Here is a 24,548-nt window from a genome sequence, read left to right as displayed (position 1 = left end):
TGCTATACTTTTTCTTAACACTTTCCTTTCATGTTTCCTGAGATTGTCTGAACTGGCCTAAATTTATTTGCCAACTTACAGCGTTTCATACTTCTATATAATGAAAGATTTTCAAAGTTCAAACCTTCTGAATTAAAACAAAGGAGAAAATCATGGTTTAAAGATTGCCCGCTTGATGCAGTAACAAAAAAAATCATTAACTAACACTCGACATTAGATGAACCGCAAAAAAATGTCGAGCGTGAGTCGACATCGAATTAAATGGCGAGTCCTACTCGATAACGGACAGCAAAGGGTTAATGCTTTTGATGTAAATATACTGCTGTTTGTAAAAATTACAACTTCAACTTTGGAGTGGATGACACTTGCGAGTGGAATGAAACTTATATAGGGCAGAATTATTACATGACTATATACAGAAATGATCATAATTTGAGATATGTACAACATGTCTAACCTTGATATATCAGTATGGCGTGTACCTTCCGTGCTGCAGTCAGAGGCTCTATAAACAAACGGGTGTTGAATTGTTGCTGAGAAACCACTTGACACGTTGCTTGTATGCGAGTCTAGGAGGTACCGACATTGTCTTCTTAAATACCGGTATGAACAAGGTACTGATCAACCATGCCGCACACATATTCAGTGGGTGACATGGCAGGGCAAGGAAGCAGCAATACCCATCGTTCATGGAAGAAGGCTTGCACACTACGGGACTTTCGTGGCTAAGCATTGTTCTGCTGAAATATGACGTCGAGAGCTGTCTGAAGAAAGGTTTGATGTATTCTGATGTAGCGGAAATTAGTAAAGTCGATCTGAATGTGTACCAGTCAAAATCCCGTATTGTACCCAATATGGCCTCCCACACAACCAAACCCTTTATCACGATAGCATTTATCGCATACGCAACCGTCACTGTAGAGCAGGAAAAAGAAGGCGTCCGGAAGAACGACAGTGTTGGTCTTCATGCGTATATCGTAATCTAAAACGGTTAAGTTCTGGTTCAGTGGAAGCTGTCATAAAGACATCTCTGCCGCGATTGACGCCAACGAAGAATTAGAATTGCGACAGAGATTCGTGAGCTAAATTCTGCTCCTACGAGCAGTTAACATTGTGGGTAGTGCTGTACTGTCCGTTACCACCATGTGGACAAGATGCGTCACCCTATGGTATGGCTATACTGCACGATCCCCTGCTATTTGTTAGTGCGTGACGCCATGCCCTGTAGGAAACGATATCTCCTCGTGAGTCGACCATGCGGCCCCATTGAAACGTAGTATGTTACTTTACGAGGTGTAGTGAAGCTTGGGCTATATGTATTTTCTGTTTGCTTGTCCACCCTACCTGAGTGCTATGTAAATCGCTCTCCCGCTTGTACTAGTACAAAAGCTAACCCGAGAGCGCAGAAGAGTTCACGGCATCACACTATGTAAAAACTGAAATTCCGTTCTCAGTACGCACTTGGAAATAATCCAAACTCGACTGGAGTGGTCAGGAAGAATCAAGTGGGTTTAACATACATACCCATCTATATTGGTTAGGACACGTTAAAAGGAAATCAACTAGTAATTTCCAGTTTACAACCAAACGGATTCTTGTTACATGTATATCTACAAATGTAAAAATCTTGTACTACATCCATTCACGCGCATCCATAATAAATTTATGAAAATTTCAGAACTGGAGTTTTAAAAACTAATCCGAGAAAATTTTCCGCCCCAGCCCATTGCCCAAGTTTGCCCATCTGCAAATAGGAAGCGAGCCCAATGAGGTTAATCAGTGAGAAATCGAGCTTTGTTGAGAATTGAGAGATTGAATGAATGCAAACCTGAGCTCGAATTAGTGTGAACTTGAGCCCTTAGTGAGCGTGTGCCCAATGGAGCTAACGAGCGCTAGAACGAAATAGCGCGAGCCTTGATTAGGATAGCGAGTTTGAGTTCGAGCAAGAGAGAGCCCCTTGTTGATATTGAAGCGTGTGACACAATAAGTGGCGCGTGTGCTAGACAAATGAACAGAAGGCTGTGACAAAACGTTGCCATGTGATAAAGGAGCGTTGCTAAGCATACATACTACAGCGAGCATAGATAAGCCACTGATATATATATAGTGGATAATTATGTCACTTCTTTTGCGCATAAATTGATGTAAATGCCTACGAAGACGCGATAACACCGCAATCCTCTAATTGATTAACAGCGTTTAAAGGGATCATTCGCCATAAACGCTGTCCCTTATATAATATAGTGAGTGCAATCCCATTGAGAATAATGAGCCTAAGTATCTACGAGTCCAAGAAGTAAGAGACAATTACGAAATAGCCCTCCCTGGTATTTGTACAAAATCTGTAAAATTAAATATTTTGTCTCTGTTTCTGTGCCAGAGGTGGACACGCCTGCTCCCAGTCATGTTGTATTGTAACGTAAGTCAACCAATATAAAACTATCTTCGTCGGTATTCAAAATACAGCTACCATCTAAAATTTCTCTGCCCTTTGTTTGGCTCCCAAGAAATTAAAGCTGGAGTCGTCACTGTTCTATACGAGTATAATTCAAAAGGGCTTTAGTGCAGCCTCCTCAAATTTACTATTCTCTTCTCAAATGTACCATTCTTTCCCTAAACTTTTCATCCTTTTCCCCAAATTCACCATTCTTTCTTCCAAATTTACCAATATTTCTCCCAAATTTGCCATTCTTTCCCTCCCAAATTTACCATTCTTATCCTAAATTTACCAATATTTCTCACACATTTGCCTACCGACCTTTCCACCAAAGTTACCATTCTTTCTTCCAAATTGACCATTCTTTCCCTCAAATTTATCATTCTTTCCACTAAATTTACCAATCTTTCTCCCAAATTTACCATTCTTTCCCTCAAATTTACCGTCATTTCCCCCAAACTTACCGTTTTCCCCAAATTTACCATTCTTTCCGCCAAATTTACCATTCTTTCACCCAAATTTATCATTCTTTCTTCCAAATTTACCATTCTTTCCCCCAAATTTATTAATCTTTCTACCAAATTTACCATTCTTTCCCCCAAATTTACCAATCTACTCAAAATTTAAACTTTCACTTTCCATATTTACTGTTTCGTTCCCAAAATTACCTTTCTGCCACCTAAGTTTACCTTTCTCTCCCCCATTTTACAATTCTCCAGTTTGATTGTATCATTTTTAATGCAGTGGTGCCCACCCCCCCTCATGTCCATGACGCACCCCCCCTCAATTGTCTATCCGTAGGTGTTCTTCCATGAAAAAAAATCTTTTCGATTAATTTTTACACACCCTCAAGCATATTTATATAGATTTTTAACCCCCCCAAATATTTCAATGACGCAGTTTGCGTCATAGCCCCCCCTTGTGGGCACCCCTGTTTAATGAAAAATTATGTCTTTTACAAAATTTCATGGCTCAAACTGCGCCCTAAAATCCACCTGTGCGCACCTTTGATTCAAGATAGCCTCAGTTCCATTCAGGGGCGGATCCAGGACGGACTTCTGGGGGGGGCGGTGGGTTGTAATTCTGCTACTTAGAGCTAGTTTTAGGAGCTCCAAACTCTAAGATGAGTTTTTATTTATATATAAAATAAGAAAGCTTCATCTTCTGGGGGGACGATCGCCCCCTCCCCCTGGATCCGCCACTGGTTCCATTCAGCTTCAATTAACAAAGCTCTACTGTATGTTGTTATTGTACTGATTCAAGAAGTGTCTTCTTTTAGTTGTTTTCCTTTCATTCTTTTTTTTTTTCACTACATGAATAAATTATATCGTAATACGACAATAGAGATGTTTTCCAAACTTTATTTTGTGCTAATGACCAAGTCATTACTACACACTTAAATTGGTTGACATGTTTTGTCAGTTACGCGTCAATTGTACTTGGAAAGAGGATAAAAAAAAAAAATCGGCGTAAACAACTCTCTTATCGCGCCTGGTGATGTTTCCAATGACATATATTAAAAAAAAAAAAAAAACCGAAGTAGCTCGTGCATGTTTGTCTAATATATCCATGAGATATTGATTGCTGTTTTAAGTAGCTTGAAATATTTCTTAGAAAAGAGTTAACAACGGTTTGTTGTCATGATAAAACTTTTCTTTTTTGCATATTTATCTAATTTAACCTAATACATGATTAAAACGGACACGGTGGCTTTGGAGTTCTGGTTTAAAAGTCCCCGATTCAGTTTTAGGTTACAGAAAGATACATCGTGTCTGTGAGTTTTCTCGGGTTTCTTCCGTTTCCTCCCATCTTCTTATTCCTCCAATTCTTTCATGATAATAATTAGCTTGTATCAATCATCCTTCCTCTTTGTCTTACAGGAGACGGATGAGTCGTAAAAGAAGATTGAATCTGGTAGTTCTAAGATTTTAGAAGACTTTTGAGCCTGACTGGTTTAAGCTCTTAGAAGACTTTGAAGCTTGATAGTTTTATGTTCTTAGAAGACTTTGGAATTTGATAGTTTTAAGTTCTTAGAAGATTTTGGAGCTTGATAGTTTTAAGTTCTTAGAAGACTTTGGAGCTTGATAGTTTTAAGTTCTTAGAAGATCTTGGAATTTGATAGTTTTAAGTTCTTAGAAGACTTTGGAATTTGATAGTTTAAAAAGTTCTTAGAAGACTTTGGAGCTTGATAACTTTAAGTTCTTAGAAGACTTTGGAGCTTGATAGTTTTAAATTATTAGAAGAATTTAAATCCCGATAGTCTTAGAATCGTAGAAAATTTTGAGCCTGATGGTTTTAAGTTCTAAGAAGAATTTTGAACTTAATAGTTTTTAGAAGAATTATAAACATGAAAATTTTAAGTTTACAAACAATTTTAATCAAATTTGTTTCAAGTTCTTTGAAAAATTTAAAACTTAACAACTTCAAATTCTTAGAAAAATTTTGAGACTGAAAGTTTTAAATTGCTAGAAGAGTAATAAGTTTGGTAATTTTAAGTTCTTAAAAGAATTCTCACTCTGATAGTTTTAAATTCTTAGAAGAATTTTATGCTTGATAGTCTTTAAGTACTTAAAATATTTTTGAGCCTGATAGTTTTAAGTGGTTAGAAGAACTTTCAGCGTGGTAGTTTTAAGTTCTTGGAAGAAGTTTGATCCTGATACACTTAAGTTGCTAGAAGAATAATGAAGTTGATATCATTTTTAAGTTGTTAGAAGAATAATGAATCTAATAATTTTAAGTACTTAGAAAATTCTGAGCTTGTTAATTTCAAGTACTTAAAAAAGCTTGATACTTCTTAAAGAGTTTAGAGCATTCTTAAAGAAATTTTGATCCTGATAGTTTTAAATTACCAGAAGAATAAATTTTGAGCCTAATAGTGTTAAGTTCTTAGAAGGATTTGGAGCCTGGTAGTTTTAAGTTCTTAGATGAACTTAGAGACTGATAATTTCAAGTTCTTAGACTAGGTTTGAGTTTAAGTATGTTGATTTTAAGTTCTTAGAAGTTTGATTCCGGAAGTTTTAAATTTTCAGAACTTTGTACTAGGTATTATTATTTTTTAACTTTTTAGAAGAAGCTTCTTGTATAGTTTTGTTTTTCTAACACTTACGGTTGTAACAAAGAACTATACAATTCAAAAACGATGAGTGAAATTACTGCTCCCATACCATACTTTCTTTACACTTTAGATTTTGCAACTGACGTTTGAAGACAGAAAAAATAACATACTGTGACGACGAATATATATACATACTCTAGCAATAAGGAAACAAATTTTGATGGATAATTTATCAAAACATTTAAAAATTATTACTATGGAAAAAATCAATTAGTTAAAGTTTCCTGTATTTCCATATCTTATGTACGGCTGTAGAAAAAATATAATTAAAGGCTTGTGCCCATGCTATCCGCTTTGAAATTAAGTGATTACAGGTCCGAAAAAAAAAAAAAAAAAAAAAAAAAAAAAAAAAAAAACCTTCGTAACGCAGACACACAGTTTGTCTGGTCTTAGGCCGGAAGTCAGTTAGATGAACTTCCGTTTGGACATACGGTATTTGTGTTTAAGGGAAGGGAGATGGCAAAGGGAATCCCCCCCTCCTCCACCTTTTCCCCCACTTCTTGTATTACTTTGTAACTCATGTGATAGGGGCGTGGAGATTTCATATTTGGTACTCACCAAGTCATTTGCACACTTCCGAAGGGATACTTAAGAAATCATCGAAGAACTGTAATTAAAATTGCCGCCCCTTTTACGCACACAAATATTCTACGTACATCCCCCTTTAATTGATTCATTACTGCCGAGTGAATATTTTCCAACATAATTCAATACGCATACGCGACAGAGATTGCAATATCCCCAGTGTAGGAAGTTTTTTTTTTTTTTTTTTTTTTAACAGCTTATATTTTCAGAACTCGCTTCATACAAACCTAATACTGTTTACTTCCTATTGGTAATTCACTTAGAAAAGCAAGTATGAAGTTACTGCATCCTTGAACAGAGATAAATTTGTACTATTTGCACATTCTTTTTGCAAAAAAAAAAAAAGACAAATATATTATTACTATTGTTGCTATGGATACATCTGTACAATTTGTGGTTATATGTACTTAACATTCTGAAAAAAATTAACCAAGTTGAAAAGTTTTCTAAATAGAAACGAATGTATTAGTTTGCTCTAATTTTTGAACAGATAGATTAGTGCAATCTGTACTTTTTTGCTCTAATTTTTGAACAGATAGATTAGTGCAATCTATACATTTTTTAAAAAAGAAAAGTTACAAAAAATATAAGCTTAACTAATAATTGCGTATTTTACAGCTGTTACAAAGAAAAAGTATGGGTGAACGTTAGGAACGTTACACAGATTTACAAAAATCTGTGTAAATGAAATTTGACGGCGCTAGCTACTTATAACAAGATCTTGATTTCTCTTGTAGTAAAATACTCTTCGTCTATTTGACCTATGACTTGTTCCACACATCTATCTAAGCTAGACACTGTCCTCAACTACTTGTCAGGCATTGTTCGCTACAAAGTTCCAGAGATAAATAGATAAAAGTACTGCAACTATTATGAGAATGCTCAATATTAGCATCATACACTGTTCGTCACAAAAAAGCTGATATTTTGTATCTATATAAAATAGTAAATGAAATGATATTTTGTGTCTATATACAATAGTAAAATTTCAACCTTGATAACTTCAACCTCTTAGAAAAATGTTGAGATTGATAGTTGGTAAGTTGTTAAAAGAATTTGAGACTGATAGTTTTGAATTGTTACCAGAATAATGAGTTTGAAAATTTCAAGTTATTAGAAAAAAATTTAAGCTAGATAATTTTTGTGAGGTAACAGGGCAAAAAAAAAAAAAAATTACAAAACGATAAAAGAAAAGCTTTTGCAGAATCAAAACGAGACGAGAAAAACTTATATTCTGTCTCGTCTCGCGTGAAATACGATTCCTAAGCAAAATTCCAAATAATTGTAAGTTTATCACCTCAGGTTTAAAAAATAAAAAGGAATTTTCAGCGCATAAGTGCACTATTTTCAAAATATTTTAGAGTATATACATAATACTGTATTACTTTGAATAATAAAAATGGATATTCTATTTAATTTATTTTGATCACATGTTGATGTAACTTTCGTCGCTGAGGGTTGTTGGATGCTGCGAACGAGAGATGGGCTGAAATCCTAGAGAGATGAGTAATGAGAAAAGCGATCTTCGGGCCGTGACACGGGCACCCAGGGAAAGAAGATTCAGTGAAATGAGATGAAACATAGATTAAAAAAAAAAAAAAAAAAAGATGGCAATCTGTGGGCACGACGCACAAAGAGAGTAAGTAGGGAAAGGGTGGGAAAGAAAGATGGCGTCCAAATGGGGTGAAAAAGAGGCGAAAGATAGACAACGCATGTAGTCCAGTAGAGCAACAAGAGAAAGATACGGGATTCCGAAGTCTCAAATCAGTATGACATCTGCATCCCCTACGGCTGTTTTTTTTCTGTGAATTTGTGACGTGAGATCAAGATTTAAAAAAATGCATTATTACATCTTTAGAACGGAAGGAAGGAATTACAGTATTTTCAATCATTAAACATCCCAATTAAAAGTATATTTGATCGAATTATTATCGATTTTATTTATTTCTTATCTGCCTTTGGGATGTTTTTATGTGCTGTTTCGAAGACGCTGACATGATGCTTCTGTTAAATGAAGCTGATTTGTTATTTTTGGCTTTTACTATTTTTAAGTTGTATGTCGCTGACTTGTACAATTTTTATACTATATTCCGCGTCACTCGAATTGGCGTATGGCGTCAACCAATAAGCATGCAGTTCACTGTTGCCAAACCTTCAGTGAGGTAAGTAATCATTCGTAAATGATCATAAATATGAACAAAATCAATTACAAAAGATTAAATTCCTCACTGAAGGTTTGGCAACAGTGAACTGCATGCTTATTGGTTGACACCATACGCCAATTCTGGTGACACAGACTATAGCAAATAATATTCCATAATATTATAAGGGATGCCCCAATATGAGACATATGATTGAAGACTTAAATTTTTTTAAAAAAAGGCTGTAAGTGTCTACAAACCAACATTTTCAAGAAATGGAGAAAAGTTGCTTTCTCTCTATTCGCTGGCCTATAGTTATTTATCATTTGAATTTATTTGTGGATTTTTTAATTTCCAATGTTTAACACAATTGTAATACAATAATGAAAGAATTGTTTTAAAAAATATCATATAATTTTACGTCAGAAATGGAGCTTAACTGTGAGAAAATTGGAAACGGCGTAAGTCCAACTGGTATTTCTCTTTAAAAGAGAGAAATGTGCCACCTTAATCAAAGCATTCTTCTGATTTTATTTTAAATGCGTAACTCTTGTGCACAAACACCATGTACATGGATTCTCTCGAGATTCTCCCGTTTCCTCCCACTTTCTTTATTCTACCATTTCATTCATTTCTCATCATCACTGTCTCCTTTAGCCTAGCCGGCATAATCGTCGGACTTAAACCTTAAAGATTCCATTACATTTCATTTTTCGCCCACATTATTACAGCGAGAAAAAGCCGTTATCCAGACAGTAGTATATTGTACAAATATACGGTATCCTTATGTTTACTACGGAAATCAGTACGGAACATAAGTTATCCATATTGTACTAAGTACTGCTCTTAAATGGTACATCGTGCCGTTGCAGGATGTCTGACATATAACAGTCTTCTGGATATTACATACGTACACGTACGTTGCACACGTCAACAATATGTTACATACGTCCATCTGTATGTGAGATCCTGACTCCCTATGTACAGTTTTTTTTCGTACAGATATTACGTTTACTCGGAACATTTAAAGTGCGTATAAAATATACTTTTTCAGTTGTACGTTTGCTCAAGTTCGAAGACTACAGGATTTACACATGTAACTTAAGGTTTTACATATGCCACATACGATTTTTTTTCAGTGTAGATAGGAAAGCATATTAAATTTTGCCACCACTCGAACGAAAAGACAAAATCTAACAATAAAATATTTAAAAAAAAATGTTAGTGTGCCTAGCGTTTCGTGTTACTGAATAAAGCCCTTTTTATTTTCATTTTTTTGTAACGATTTCCGTTTTGTCACAATTGAAAAAAAAAGAAGAAAATAAAGAAAAGGACAGTCAAGATATAAAATGCAAAATTTTTAATCCGCGAAACAAAGAATAAATACAAGAAGTTAAACGAACTATAATTTATTGCAAAGTTGTATTGTCAAAAATTTTTTTTCTCTACACACAAACCACCTTTTTTCTTAATATATGGCATTAAATTGCATTTAAAATGTCTTTATGAATTGCAATTGGATGTATATATATTTTAAAGCAAAAACCAAAGAAAAACAACGGGAAAAATCATAAAAATTATGATGGTCTTTCATGAAAGTCATGTTCTTTCTTTCACACGAATTTATTCATTAAAAAAAAATCACCTCACAGTCTAGAGACCACCAATACGTTGACATTGTCCTATGTCTTAACACGCATACACGCTTACACACACACACACACACACAAACTACAATTACAGGAAATTTAACCACAACGAGGTTACGACTTGGTTCTTCATATATTACACAGTTATAAGGATGCTTAATTTCTATGCAATTTTGGTTTTTCAGACATTTTATTTATAAGCGGAAGCAAACTTTTCTTCTTTTTTTCTTCTCTGAAAGAAATAGCGATTATTTCAATTGTTAGATTTTGCTTATTACTTCTTGGAAGTATGTTCACATCTACTTTACTTTCTGAGGTAAGTGAAATTCTCCTATATACGAGGTATGTTCAAAAAACATGGAAACCTTATTTTTTCCCGCGTAAATCCATGAAGTGCGGGAGATTTTCATCAGTGTTGATAGAGTGGGTATTCATGCGCAGTCTCGTGAATTTTTTTCCGCCCGTGTCAGTCGCTGGCAGTCGGCCAAAGAGTGAAGACGTGCTGTGAGCCGTCGTCGAATTTCACTTTTTTTTTTTTTTTTTGTAAAACGACCCCCCCCCCAAAAAAAAACTTGAGCAGTGATATTGTATCAAATTTTGTTAAAAGCTTGGCGATACCGAAGCGGAAACCATCCAATCGGATTGGTACATTCAATTTTTGAACGAAAATTTGGGCATGAGGAGGGTATCCGCGAAATTTGATTCAGGCTTTCACCACCAAACACAACATTCCTGTGTGTCGTCACGCTCCCCACTCACCAGACATGGCTCTGTGTGACATTTGGTTATTTTCCAAGCTGAAAATACCACTAAAAAGAACCCGATTTGAGTCAAGCGGAATGCGACGGTACGGTTGTTCACCATTCCGTTCCAGAATTGTTGTCAACAATGGTGGGGCCGCTGGGAAAAGTGTGTGCATTACCAAGGAGACTACTTTGAAGGAGATTAGTGTTTCTGATTTCCAAACCAATAAATGTATTTTTGCCAACCTCCTCGTATATTTCTACAATTTATAGAGCAAGTAGCTGCAACTTAGGGGAGGGCAAAGCCCTCACGAAAGTTAGCAAAGCCCCCCCCCCCGAAACAAAATAATAAATACGTCACTGAGACGTTTGATTTATATCAGAAATCTGTACCTCGCTATCTGTTACAGTTTTTGGCTGTCAACAGACAGGGAGACGAATGAACGGACGAAGATCGTTCTAGAAGACGTCACATACACATGCAAATCTAATAATTAAGCTTCTTTAGAAAAATATGTAAAGTAAGCTTCATGATCTGCGTGAGAGACAATTGAAGATTGAATCTCGTAAACAACAGTACAGCTGATTACTTTAAAATAAGGAAAATGTTTCAGCTTCTCTTTGAGCTGTTGTAACATCAATTTACAAGGGGATAAAATGTGAATATAAAATGTCAAAAAAGGAAAGTGTTTGAAGATTTTCTTTTATGGGCTATATTTCAACGAAAAAAAAAGAAAAGAAAAATATTCTTTGACACAACGAAAAGAAAAATTGCACCAATATTGGTTCAAGGAAACAGTCAAAAGCAACAAACCGAAAGGGTACAAGGAAGTTTGGACAAGAATAAAGAAAAAAAAGAAAGATAAAAGAAAAACACAAAAGCATCAAAAAAGGAAGAGAAAGAAGAGAGAGGGATGAAAATATGTTTTGAGTATTTTTTTCACAGCTATTTTTTTTACTTCAGTATTTTATGCTTTTTCTCCCTTACTTATGGATGTCTTCCCTTTATCAAAGCGCTCTTTCCGTAATATGCTTTCAGTTCTTTTAAAAAAAATATTTAAAAAATGAGCTATAGATCTTATTCGTATGACTTTTTAGTATTACTGCATGTCTTTTGTTTTTGCTGAACAGGAAACATAAAAATGAGGAAAGGATGCTTTATTTTTATTGTCTCTAACAAATCACGGTAAATATGTATTCTCAGGTACTTTCCCCTCCCCATACTTCTCCTTCAGTGATGTTTCTCTACAGCGATGTATAGCACATTATATACAATACATATCTACACATAGTTATCAACTACGTGTCGATTTATTACGGAGATAACAAATCGTTGCCAATGACACAAGAAATTTTCGTCTCGTATAGAAAATAAGACGAAAGTCAAGACAAAATATCGATTTTTAAATTCGAGACGAGACAATAAATTATATGCCTGTAGACAAACTCCCTCTATAAAAATTCTTGCAGGCGTACCGCAGGATTCTGAATCATGTATTTTTGGATAACGCACATAGGGAGCTTCTAAGTGAAGTCTTGACCCGACTATGGCAGATTCCATAGTGCATATAAAGTTCATTTTGGAGTTATGGACCTATAAAGTTCATTTTCTTTACGTTTTCGGCAGCCTATAACTGCGAAATAACGGATTTCTGCATCCAGGTTGGTCTATACTTTCAAACGTTGTCGGTATTGTTTTGAAATACCGAACACATATTCGCATTGTCACGAAGTATAATTATTCAAACTTAGGGACCAAATTCACGTTTTACGTTGTATCTTTCTGTACACACAAAAATTTGACCATATGAATAGGTTAAAGAAGTGGCCAAATTTACATGTTTAAATATACATATATTTAGAGTAAGACAGAGAATTATACATGCATATATATATAATTCTCTGTATTCTCTTTCTCTCTCCGTCCGCTACACACACACACACACACACACACACACACACTCATACAACACTAACGTAAAATGTTACATGCACATATGTAAGATCGAAATACATGTACCTACACACCTGCATCAATTTCTGTTAAAAACATAAACGGAAGTAACCAATTATGCGTATAGAGACTGTTTTATTTTCTTTTTCTCTCATTACTATTATTATTGTTATTATTATTATTTCTTTTTAATAGCCCCGAGGGTTGAAATCAAAGACCACTTTTCCACTTTCATAAGAAATTAAGACTTTGATGTCATTTGTAAACGTACTGAGTCAACAGATATTACAGGCAATGTAAAGGCTGAACTATAAGGATTACACGTGGACTAAAACAGAGTTTATTTTTAAATCAATTTGTTGGAAAACCAAACAAAAATATACGATATAGTACGTAAATCATTTAGGACCAAAATTTAATAACTTATGTTAATATAAATATTAGCAGAAATAGTACTGTAGTATTTACGAACTTGCAATTTATTTCGAAATGCTTTTGGTTTGTTTCGTGCTCCAAGCAATAGCGTATTCATCGTGACATATTGTTTAGAAGTTGGCGTTGCTTAAAAAAAAAATAAAAAAAATAGGAAGAAATACAAAACAAATAGACAAACTACAAGATTCAATGTAACTTTCGAATGAAGTCAAACGAGGTGGACTTGACACCAGTTCTAAGTAGGCTGTAAGAAGCTGTATCATATAACATCTAGAGTGTTTCCCTAATTTCAACTACCCTTCTTAGTCAGCCATGTTATTTGTTAGGAAATATCTTCCCAACCATGTAAGTATATCACGCACGTTATAACAACCTTTATCTTTGTAAAAAATTTTAAATGTCTATTTTTTATTCAGGCTCAATCGATATTTCACAAAAATTAGGAAAGATTACAAAGTTAAAAACGAAGATAGTGAAGAAAACGTTAAGAGCAACATAAGCAATAAATTTGAATAAATGATATGGCAGTACATTTGTTAGTGATTGTAAGTTGGCAGCGTATTTGACAGTGATTGAGCTGAGCGAAGCGAAGCTCTTATACTCGGGTTAGCCGTTTGGTTGTCCGCGAACTCCTCCTAGACCGTTTGGCCGATCTCAACCAAACTTAGCACGCTGATAGAGTATGTCGTGCTGAGTGACAACATAGGTCGAAATCAAAAATCCGATGTACCATCGAGGAATAATGACCGAAAAACGCTTCCTCCTTGACCGTTTGGCCGATCTCAACCGAGCTTAGCACGCTGATAGAGTATGTCGTGCTGAGTGAGAACATAGGTCGAAATCAAAAATCCGATGTACCATCGAGGAATAATGACCGAAAAACGCTTCCTCCTAGACCGTTTGGCCGATCTCAACCAAACTTAGCACGCTGATAGAGTATGTCGTGCTGAGTAACAACATAGGTCGAAATCAAAAATCCGATGTACCATCGAGGAATAATGACCGAAAAACGCTTGCATAGACTTAACATGGGGAAAAAGTTTTCACGCGATTTTTTTGTCAACAATTAAAAATGACATTTATTATTGCATAATGGCCAGGAATGATTACGTAGTTTAAGCTCGCTCAGCTCATTTCATTGCAATCGGGTACATCCATTGCATTCCTAGTTGTAAGTTTAAATCATTGGGGTGGCAGCACATTTGTTAGTGATTGTAAGTTTAACACGATGGGGTGGCAGCACATTTGTTACTGATTGTAAGTTTAAAACGATGCTATGTCGGTACATTTGTTACTGATTGTAAGTTAAGACGATGAGATGGCAATACATTTGTTAATAATTGTAATTTAAGAACAATATAATGGTAGTACATTTGTTAATGACAATGGTTATAATTATAAATTAGGGTCTAATAATATTTTGGCTACACACTTGTTAGCAATTCGCTTTATTTACAATCAAAATTGTATGCAGTATAAACAAGAAAAGTATTTTGTAATGGAACAAAACATGATAAGCACACAGGAAGTAAACACATTGGAATTTGACGACATTTCAGTATTGTGTATGTGAATGTAGTTATGTCTATGATACCGTACGTGTGTTTGTAACACCTAATGAGTCTTATTATTATCTTAAGTAGACGTCACATCAGGCAAGAAAAAAAAAATACTTTTGTCCAGTTATCAAGTCTGTCATATCACACGGAAACATGGCATGGCATATATATATAGCAGTAAACTTTCCCACATTCTGAGACAGGTAAAATTTCTTCATTATGGTTAAAATTCGATATTTTTTCCTTTAATTTGACAGGGAACATTGAAAGAAAAAAGAAACAGTAACGTGAATATATTGATGGCCGTCTCTCCATAGATACCGTCGACTTCTTAATTTCTGAATTGAAAAAAAAATCCCTGGACAAACTAAAGTGAAAATACTTGACCAGGTCGCTTCACACATCCATTAGCACGGACAATACTAAGAGTCAAGAGGTTAAAACCTGCAACAATGCGAAGTGTACAGGTTTTTCCTTCCTCTGTTTTGCTGACGAGTTGACGAGTTCTGTCACCCAAAGAATAAAGGAAGAAAATGGCTGCCACGCTGTGATGGAAAAGAGACAAGTGTTTATGCCTTGTGCTGACACTACAAGCGTCCTTCTAGGTGTCAGATTTTTCTCTCTCTTTTAACAAGATCCAATTTCTTTTTTTTTCTCTTTTAAAATAAGACGCCACGGGAGAGAAGCTCATGTTAATTATTGTAAACAGGCAACATGCTGGTAACAAAAAATGTTGTCAAGCTTAGCTATAGTACAAACGAACAATACGACTTCATGATTTTGTATAGTACAAGTTGAGTGTAGTAAGCCTTTACGTTAAAAAAAGAAGTATGTATTGTGATTTTTGTCCGAGGTACCCTACTGATAAGAAGAAGCTAATTCATTCATGAAAGAAACTAGTCAGCGGGAACCGTGTACAGAAAGAGGATTCAGGGGGGCGTCAGAATTCTCTTCCCGAAATTTTCAAGTTTACAGTATACCAGGGGTATTTTCAGTGATTTTCCAAGTCAGAGACAATCATAGATCATATATGTTATGCTTGATCATATTGTGTCGGCTAGACTGGATACTAAAAGCTAGTAATATGTGCTATGTATTTTTTTTAAAAAATGAAGAAAAACAATTAATATTGTACACAAGTTGTTGAAAATAAATAGGTACCTCTGGAAATACTTTATTTACTACTACACGCGAATTAAAAAACTGAAGCTTCATAGTTACTGTTATTATTCCATAAAATAGATCAAATATAGAAGAGATTCTTTCGTCCAATCCATCATCTGTAGTAAATTATTTCCTTCCATTGGTTGCATACATTAGCTAAAACATTTTGACATCTCTGAAACCTATTTTTGCATTTCTCACGCAAACAATTGAATGGCTTTCTGTTAAAAGGGCGTATGTGTAATATACAAATTTTTCGGGAAATTACAAAAAAACAAAACTATTTTCTTACGAGACGGTTTGGTTTTGAAAAAAAAAATAAGGAAAATGCCTTATGGTTTTAACACGTTTCAAGGAACACAGGTCCTTTTAACACAAATTGTTACATCTGCCTTTAAAATATTCATTTCTTTAAAAAAGTTAAAATTATGAAATATGTCACATAGGCCCTTTTAACAGAAAGCGATTCAATTATTGCCTAATGCCATTATAAGTGATTTGCCTCTAATTCACTTCAGAATTCTAACACCTAATCTATTTCTAAGTTTGCGTTTCATAGGCAAGTGTTAAAGGAAATTAAAACATTACATTACGTAAAAATAAATAAAAAAAAATATGTTGGGGAATTTAGCGTTCTATAAAAACTAATACTAACGTAAATTTTACGAAAATTTTCCAACAACTTGAAATTATAATGATAAACTTCGCATTTTTAAAGGATAAAAGGTCATGCTCTGACATGGAACTTGTTGTTAAACTTCGCATTTTATAAGAACTAATAAGTTACGTTGTGAAATTCTGCATTTTGTAAAAAGAAAGCACTAAAAGGTTACGTTTTGAAATTTATCATTTTGCGAGAACTAATAAGTTACGTTGTGAAGTACTACAACAAAAAGCACTGAAAAGTTACGTTGTGAAATTTAACACTTTGTAAGAACTAATAAGTTACATTGTGAAATTTTGCATTTTGTAAAAAGAAAGCACTAAAAGGTTACGTTGTCAAATTTAACATTTTGTAAAATACTAGAAAGTTACGTTGTTACATTTAGCATTTTATAAGAACTAAAACGTTAGGTCATGAAATTTAGCATTTAGAGGACTAAAAGTTTTCCATGTCAGTGTATAGTTTAGTCATTGACAGAAAATGACCTTGTCTGTTCGAAGTGCTGCAAGAAGCATTTCGATGTATTTGACATATAAGAAAATGTTCATTTCTTAAGTGGGGCTTTATTTATGATGGAAAAAACAAAAGAAACGTTTATTTGAAAATTATTAACAATGGTACAATAATTGTTTATAGCATTATTTTCATGTAAGCAATTGTTTTCATCTTTTGTAATTACCAAGTAATTGTGAAACTTGTTTGCTCTGAAATTACGTCCATTCTCAGAAAATATTTTTTTATTGTAGTGATAACTGCAATTACAAGGCCATCATTATTCCATTAAGAGTTACGCTTGTGTTGGCATTTAGGTATCGCATTAGAAAAAGAAATTAGGCTAGCGTGTGTTTAGATTTTTCTAGTTACCTTACTGACAATCTTAGTATCAAAATCTTCGTTTAATTTCAATTCAGAGTAAAAACAAGCAATAATGTTAAATAAATAGTAAGAGTTTGTGATAGTTTAAGTCATATTTTGTATGTTATTGTTAGAGATTGAAAATTAAAAGAGGAATATAATTACATCAATTTTACCATAAATTCGTCTTGTTCATTATTCTGTATTATCTTACAGTGTGATTCCTCAGATACTAGATGAAGTTAAATAAGGTTTTATGCAAAACAATACTTTTTAGGAATTACGAACTAAACATTTTAGAACAAGAAAACATAGCGCTGTGAAGTTTAACATTTTGCATGTACTAAAACATTCTTCTGTAAAATTTAGTATTTTGTACCTACTGAATAAACTTATGTTATAAGACTTAACATTTTGTAAAAATAAAAAAAAAGTTACGATATGACATTTAGCATTTTGTAAGAGTTAAAAAGTTACGTCGTGAAATTTAACATTTTATAAGAACTAAAAAGGTTAGATTGTGGAATTTAAAATGTTTGTGAAAAGTAAAATAAAAAATAATAATATTTCTGAAATTTAGAATATTGTAGTCGTATTGAAATACCTCGTCTCTTGAAATCAGCAAAGTCAAATAGCGCCGAGCCTGGTTAGAGGAAATATGGGTTACCGTTTGTTACTTACCAGGTGGTATTGCTATTACGGCGTCCATTCAGTATCGTGGGGAATAATTGGGAGCTACTTGAATGAGAAAAGTAGCAAACTCCGGTCTAGAAAGGGTTGCTGATGTGCTGACCATACATCACCCCGAAGGCATGAGTTTCACAAGTCAGTTGGTAGGCTCTCTGACCACCGAAGGGCTGCTCCGTCAGAAGTTCAGTTTTAGTTTTCAGGTGTGCTTTATAAATTAAAATACCATGTTGTGAAACTTAAGATATTGAATTTTGTGATAATTAAAAAAATCACTTATGAAATTCAGCATTTTATAGGAACTGAAAAGTTACGTTGTGAAATTTATTATTTTTTTTTAAGAACCAAAATGTTTCGTTTTAAAATTTGTAATTTTACGGAAAAGTAAAAGGTTATAATCTGATATTTAGAATGTTGAAATAATTAAAAGTTACGTTGTAAAATTTTAAGCATTTTACGTGAATTAAAATGATACGTTGTAAAAAAAATTAAAATTTTATATGAACTAGATAATTACGTTGAAAAATTTAGAATTTAGAGCCAACTAAACGTTAAATGGTGAAATTTAGCATTTTTTAAAACTAAAACGCTACGTTGTGTAATATGGCACCTTATAATTACAAAATAATAAGTTACATTGTGAAATTTATAATTTTATATGTAATACATCATTACATTGTGAAATTTCAGTAGTTTGAAGGCTAACAAGGTATCCTAGACAGAGGCATGACTGTTAAATTTGAAATTTAACATTATGCAAAACTAAAAAGTTACGTTGTGAAATCTTATTTTTTTTAAAAAAAATAACAAGTTACGTTGCGAAATTTAGAATTTTATAAATAAGAGAGCGTTACATTGTAAAATTTCGGTAGTTTGAAGGCTAGTAACGTCAGAGACATGGTCATTTTAACATCTGCCACATGGTATTGTTCTAACCTTATTCATATTGTACGAGTAAATTAATAACGTACAAGTTATTCTCTTGTCGTGGAGATTGAGGTGTTTCCAACGAAAATAAAAATGATCTTCTTCCTTCCTGTAAATAGCTGAAAGTCAAAGAAGAAAAAGGAGGACCGAGAAAGGAAAGAAAGAAAAAAAAGAGACGAGACCGAGACGTGAGTGTCAGAAGCGACGAACCAACGTAGGTAGAAGTGCGAAGAGGGAATCACGAAAGTACAACAATGGAGGATCGATCAAGGAGAATGATAGCTTAATTGGGCGACAGACCCTTCTTCTGCAACAGATTTTTTCAAAAAGCTTCTCGTGGGAAAAAGTCAAGAAGTGATTTCCTCTTCACATTCCCAATGTGTAGGAGGATGCGAAGATACGATTATATATTTTGATTTTTATTTTAAGTGTTTTTATTACCGGTGCTCAAGAAACATATATATTAAAAGAAAGCTTACTATATTTTTAGGAGATAACGTAAATAAATAAATTCAATGACATACATATATAAATAGAATTGAGATGAACTTAATGAACAAAGTAAGTACAAATTCTCATGTGCACTTTTTGAGAAAATCGACTTTTTTGTACGACGATCAGATCATCAATTAAGATAAAATTGATACTAAATTATACATTCATCAATATTTTCAGTATAGCGCTAGGAAGACAATAGCACATATAGTGTTTCCCACTAGACAAAATGAGACGAGAAATAAGATTTTTTCCGTCTCGTCTCGTAAGTTTTGTAGAATTCTCGTCTCGTCTCGTATACGTAAATGTATGTACAGTCAGTGATAAAAGTTCCTTCCGTTTGATGACATTAATTTTGTAAATAACTTCAGAATGGAAGGACAATTTGAGTACAGTTTCCAGTAAATTAAAAAAAAAAATGTAATTTTCTGTACCTTCCACACAATATCCACCGTTATTCCCAAAATAAATTTTACCAAAAAAAAAAAAAAACTTTTGTCACTCAGTGTACAAAATTTATGCCCTAATCTATTTTCTCGTCATGACAGAAACGGACATCCTAGCTGCTTACGCTCATAATTAATTCCTTAATCTATCAAGCAATGTATTTTTTTTTTAATATTATCTAGAAGTCTTCACAATCCATCTACATCACAAGAGATCTATGAAAGGTGTGGTATAACAATCTTCAAACTATATTTGTTATTTGAGTATATCGTGTAATGACTTGCGGATCTTTAAAACGTTGATAAATGCTCATTATGTTCGTATAATCAATTTATCGATGCACAGTTTCAATAGTATGTATCACGTAACTGTTTTTTTTAAATGAAATCTTTGAGTTTTACTTCCCACGATTATGCCAGCTAGGCTAAAGGAGACGGTGATGGATGAAATAATGGTAGAATTAAGAAAGTGGGAGGAAACGGGAGAAACCCGCGGATATGGTGTTTGTACACCACAAAGTTCACTTGGCGTGAGCTGGAATCGAACCAGGGACCCCAAAACACCAGAGGGAACGCTCTAACACTGAGCCACCGCGGCTCTCAAAACTGCGTTTGAGATCTTAAGACTTGGGTAAACTAGTGTTGCTCACAAAACTCGTGAAATGTTTTCGTCTGATCTCAAACACGGGATGAAACCTAAAATGGTTTCAGTTTAAAGTTCCATGATTATCTCACTTAGGCTGAGAGAGAGACGATGATTAAAGCAATTGAATGATGATGGAAAAATTGGTGAAATGAGAATGTGTGAGAGGAAACGGAGATGTACCCCGAGAAAAGACCACGGACACGAAAAACGAGATGAAAATGTCAATGTTTTTCGTCTTGTGTTGAATTCGAGAAATTTCTCGTCTCGTCTCCTCGGAAACACTAAAGATAAATAAGAGCTAATCCAAAATTATTATGCTCTAATCTTTATATAAGTTTATATATAAGTTGAGTGTAAGTTTATATATATATATAATATTGTAGAAAGATAGGACATAATAACTTATCAATATGATTATATATCAAATCAACCTAAGAAAATTAGATGTTTATTGCTAAAAGTTATCATTGGGTTGGCTCCAGGGGGCGTCTACGGGGGCCGGGTCCCCCTAAATTGTTGCTTGCCCCCCTAAAATTTTCACAGAAGGCTTGCAAATGAGCTATAATATGGTGATAAACTATAATATGGTTGAATCGTCCCCCCCCCCCCTTATATTTTTGGGCTGGCTACCGGCCTGGTTGGCTCCTGTCCTGATTAGTTTAAGTCTTCTACGTGTAGATTGAAGTTCATTACCTCTTAAAAGTAGGTAGATTTTTCCTATTGCCTTAGGATACTGGATCAAAAATGAAAATAAAATAAAAAAATAATGTGCCACACCAGGAATCGAACACGGGACCAGATGACTTAAAGACAATCGAGAAAACCATTCAGCTACATCGAAAAAATTAAATACTTACTTACTACTACTACTACTACTACTGATAATAATAATAATAATAATAATAATAATAATAATAATAATAATAATAATAATAATAATAATAATAATAATAATATCGTAATAATATCCTCTTTCTGATGAGGGAGCACTTTGGCTCAGGACAGGGGTACAGCCCTCACCGTGGTTTGACTCCCGTCCAAGTAAGTTTGTGGTGGACAATATTGTGTTCGTGTGTTTTCTCGCGGTACTTACGTGTTCTCCCACATTCTAATTCCACTAATTCTTTCATCATCATTTACTTGTCTTAATCATCCGTCTCCCTTAGCTTAAAGGGCATAATCGTGGGACGTTAAACTGAAAGATTTCATTTTCCTCATGCTGACACCTGTGCCTCTTTGTATCGAAGAGATTATCATGTGTGTTATGTATTAGCGTGGTGATGGGTTTGATCCCCAATTGAGGATGCTATTATCGAACACAAATCCTAATACGGTAGTGGGTTTGATCACACTTTAATTAATCGATTTCGTCTCATATAGCCTCAGCGCTGAAGAGAGATGTTAGGACTCCGATCAATCTAGGACGCAACAGCTTTAACCTCTGGTCATCGGCTTGGCCAACTATTAACATGAACTTCATACCGCGGACAGAACTGGAACCCGGCAATTGATGAATGCACAGAGCAACATACATGATCAATCCTTACAGTTCCCCACCACAACAACTCGCCTATAAGAGAGATGAATTGCAAGACCACGGCACAAATTGTGGCTACCTACATCTTGTACTCAACCTTCTGTATAAACAAGAAATTTTGTCAGTGTGTATCACTTATGCTACTTCACTAGTAGGCAAGATACAGAGTGATCCGATCAGAAAGCGGCCGATTTAGTCTGGTTTTAACTATATGTAGCTCACTATATATGATGATTATTGTGTGTGTGTGTGTGTGTGTGTGTGTGTTCTTGATTAACCTTTCAAACGAAACTAAATTTACCCTTTGTTGGCCATAATCAAGTTCACAAATCATGCCTTAATTAGAAATATATATATGTGTATGACTAATTTCGAGCTAACAAGAATAAGGCAATCAGTAGATCTTCCATAAACTTCACTTCGCCAATACTTAAAAAAAAAGAAAAGAAAAGAAAAGAAAAGAAATAAAAAGGTATCCATGTAGCCAACATAGAGGAATGGAATGGAAAAATTAGCCGCTTCGCTGCTGCGGGTGACCTTCCAAGACGAAGAAGCTCCCGACGACGACGCCACAAAGTCCAGTCGCTGATAGTTGGATATATATATATATATATATATATATATATATATATATATATATATATATATATATATATATATATATATATATATATATGATTTCTCAGTTTTCTGAAGGCAGCCTTCTTGACGATTGGTGCAGATTTTAGTGCACACACACACACACACACACTTACATAAGTCAGAGAGAGAGAGAGAGAGAGAGAGAGAGAGAGAGAAAATTAGGTTCGAGTAGATAATAAGCTATAAAAACAAAATTAGAAAAATTTTATTGTTTTTTTCTGTTTCTTTCATTCATTCTTTCTTTGTACTGTTTTACAGAAAGCAAAATGAAGCAATAATTCTCAACAGGATTAAAAAAGAAGTTACTTCTTATTTTCTTAAAAAAAAGTCCCATTATTTGTTCTTCTCACTAAATGTAACAAATTGGGATTGAAGCAAATATTGCATGTTATTATAGTTACGCTTTGCAGTTGAAATATTCACCCGAGAATTTTACTATTATCACACTTATAATATACTCAGTGGCGTAACTAAAGGCTTGGGGGGCCCTACCGCAGACAGTGTGGTGTGGGGCTCCTTTCTACGTCCTATTTCACGATTTGGGGGCCCCCTGATGCCTTGGAGTCCCCCTGCAATGCGAAGTCTGCGGGGCCCTTATTTACGCCCCTGAATATACTTCGCTCAAAAATAAAATTGACAAAAATAAAATAAATTTTATTTTACACGTTGTATATGAGTTAAAGTGGATTTACACTTTAAAAAAAAATGTAGAAAAATGAAACATTTTTGAGACGTTTAGATATATTGATGCACTTAAGAGGCCTAAACACTGCGAAATTAAAATATTGTTAATTTTAAGGTAATTATGTGATATCTTCAAATAGATAAAAGATAATCGAAAAGTGGAGCAAGAGCACCCTAGACAATATTATTCTGCATGAGGTACTATTATCACGAGTCACCTAGTACAGGTAGCTTGCCGTTTGCAGCCGTTTAAAAACGCGAAAATAAATACTGATTTTTTTAAATAGCTGGAAATCGAAAGCAGATAAGTGAGTCGTGATAACGGTATTACATGTAAAATAATATTGTCCAGGGCGATCTTGTTCCACATTTCGATTATATTTTTTATATTTGATGATATCCCATAATTACTGTAAAATTTTAATTTCGCCATGATACTGCCTCTTAAATATATCATTGGTATATATATATATTGGTAGGTAATTCATTTTATGTAAATTGGTTGGCGTCCCTTTCAGCATAGAAGTTATATGAGACACGAACCAAGGTAGGATCTAACCACTTAAGCTTTCGCCAGGAATCAAATCCGGATCTGTGCTAACAATATAGCCACAAAGAAGCTCTTATTTTATGTAGAACAATGGTTCTCAAACTTTTTGAGCCTAGGGCTCCTTTGGATAAATGCGATTGCCCTGAGCGCCCCAGTCATCTTAACACAATCCACACATGCATAAGGCTAAACGTGGTGGGGGCGCGGTGGCTGAGTGGTAGAGCGTTCACCTCCGGTGCTTGAGGTCCCTGGTTCGATTCCAGCTCGTGCCGTGTGGACTTTGTGGTGGACAAACACCGTGTGCGTGGGTTTTCTCGGGGTTCTCCCGTTTCCAACCACTTTCTTCATTCCACCATTTCATTCATTTCTCATCATCATCGTCTCCTTTAGCCTAGCTGGCATAACCGTGGGACGTAAAACTTTAAAATTTCATTATATTTTCATTTCAAGGCTAAACGTGACTTGGACGAAGCAATCTAAGGACCACAAAGAGGCTTCAATTCTTAAAACTGATATCTTTCAGTTTAATTTTCCACGATTAGATATGCTCTTTAGGTTAAGGGAGACAATGATTAAAACAAGTGAATGATGAAGGAAGAATTGTTGGAATGAGAAAGTGGAAGGAAACGGGAG

The 24,548-nt window shown here is 34.4% G+C and overlaps 1 protein-coding gene across 6 annotated transcripts in view; it reads right to left on the bottom strand.

Moving 5' to 3' along the window:
• LOC145675925 (transcription factor Sp9-like) overlaps positions 1-24,548 on the bottom strand; it is a 259,760-nt gene that overhangs the window by 84,776 nt on the left and 150,436 nt on the right. The gene's annotated exons all lie outside the window — the stretch shown is intronic.

Source organism: Thermobia domestica, chromosome 18, assembly GCF_964235325.1.
Source record: "Thermobia domestica chromosome 18, izTheDome1.hap1.1, whole genome shotgun sequence".
NCBI lineage: Eukaryota > Metazoa > Arthropoda > Insecta > Zygentoma > Lepismatidae > Thermobia > Thermobia domestica.
This window is presented reverse-complemented; position numbering and strand designations above follow the sequence as displayed.